A 2,301-nucleotide genomic window follows, 5' to 3' on the forward strand; every position below is an offset into this window, starting at 1 on the left:
TTTCTTTTCTCTTCTCGTTTCCTGTAGATCCCAGCTAATGGCTTCCCCTGGCATTTGACTTCATGATGTGCAACTGAGTTCTCTTCCTGAAGGGGGGAACGCATTCCAGAGCATTTGTTTGGGCTCATGTAGGAATAGATCTTTGACTGCCCGGCGAATACGTTCCCCCCGTCGGTGCGGGGCCTCCCCGGCCCCTCCGCTCCACCATCTCTGGGCCCGGGGCCGTCTCTGCCACCGCCGCCGCCGCCGCCGCCTCCACCGCGCGGGGCTTGGACATCTTCCTGCCTCTCGCCATTGCCGGGCTCTGTCACCGCCTGGGATCTCCCGGGAAACCGAGCTTTCGAAAAAAGTTCTACGAGGCTTTTTAGAACATAACAAAAGTTACACATGACGAGAAAGGCCCTGTTGAGGTGGAATTCTAACATACTTTGCTGGTAGGTTTCTGTCCTGCACCAGTCAGCTCCCAGGGGCTTCATCTCTTCTCTCATCCTCCTGGTTGTCCCCACCCTGTGTGTCCTCTTCATTCTCTTGCTCAATTCCATCCCTGTCTGCTTCTTTCTATGGCTTTATTTCTGTCCTGTGCTGGTTCTTTCTCTCTTTTTAAAATCTGATTTGAGTTCTTTGCACACATATGTAGTAAGACATAATTTAAAAACATATAACTCCGTGGGGGAAAAATACCCAAAGTAGCTTGGAAACAGAAAATAGCCATTGGCCTCTGCTCAAGGGTCAGCATCCCCCTTGTCTCTTCTGATGTCCTTCTTGCTAAGCACAGTCATCTTTATTGGTCTCCTTGGGCCTCAGCACATCGAGGAAGCACTGTTTTGTGGCCTTGCATACCCTGTTTCTCTGTCTGGTATGTTCTTCTTCCAGATGCTTGATACCTCCTCCTCACTCCCTCACTGCCATGGAGTAGTGACTCAGCCACTCTCTCTGCAAAGGATTGCCTGACCTCTTTTTCTTATCATTGTACCTCATCCCCTCCCCCAGCAATAGTCTCCACCTCCATCCTCTGTCTTACTTAAATGCATCTCTGTGGACACCAAGACGCAATGCTCTCAAACGCCATACACATCGGGACTTACTTTGCAGTTTGTCCGTCTCTCTCATCAAGGAAGCCAACTTCAAGAGGTCGCACAGCCTTGTCTTCTTGTTCAGCTTCCAGAAAAGTGTCCAGGGTTCAGACCAGACTGCTGTCAGGGCAGCTTCTCCACAGGAACACCGATCTCTGGTCCCCCTCACACAGTGCCTCCCCAACATAGTGCCTAGATTCCTTCTGTCTCTTTGAGAATGAATTTTTAAGCATTCCTGTCAGTTCCCAATATTTCCTGTAAACAATGTGGCCTTTCTACCTCCAATCAGATCATGTTCATCTTAGAGTTTCCATTTGGTGAACCAGATTCCCTGTCCCTTTTTAAACCATTTTCCATGTGAAACAGATACATCTTAGGACAGGATTTTGGCACGAAGTTCCTGTAGCAAATATGCGTAGGGTTTTCCCTGCTTTGGGATGTAATCCCAAATGACAAGATTCTGAACACTATGATGCTGAATTTTGAAATCCTGAAAAGAACAAAATTTCCAAAATTTAATATATGGAAAATAATTTAAATATATTTAAAATCTTTATTTACATATTTAAAAGGGAATTCATTTGAGAAACAAACACATCACCAGCACTTTATAGGCTTCTTTACACAGGCAATAATATATTTTTTTCATAAAACGTTCAGGTCTACTACTGACAGTCACGTGGGTATGTACAGTTAGGAGCAGATAAAATATATTCATAAATAAATATGTCAAAGTGAAAAGCATTAGGAATGATCAAAATATGTGGTGAGTGTTTAAATAAAAATAAAAAATCCTTACAGTAAGAGACACATTGCCATTCAATTCCCTCCAACACCCTCTCCTATCCCTGTCAACACATTTATCCCATCATGCTTGCCATTTTCTGAATCAGCCCTGGGAAACATCTTTTGTGAATGTCTTTAGCTGCAGCGCGATGGTTGCCTTGATATTCCGAATCCAAAATGTTCATAGCAATTTCAGTCAAGGCGCTGTGTCTGTGTCACAGCCATTTTCTCATGGTTGGGACAAAGTCACCCACACTCATAGCTTAAAGAAACGGAGGTATACTTCGGCTCCCATTTCGGTCTTAGTGGGTGGCGCCAAGGCGGCAGAGCCCGGCGGTGCGCAACAGCGGAACCACTGCCCACCTCATTGAGCTCAGGATACCACCTCCTAGCAGCAGGTCTCAGCTCTAATGCCCCTCTAACCCGATTGCCTTCCACACAC

The sequence above is a fragment of the Octodon degus genome, unplaced genomic scaffold, assembly GCF_000260255.1.
Source record: "Octodon degus isolate 3935 unplaced genomic scaffold, OctDeg1.0 scaffold00038, whole genome shotgun sequence".
NCBI classification, from domain to species: Eukaryota; Metazoa; Chordata; class Mammalia; order Rodentia; family Octodontidae; genus Octodon; species Octodon degus.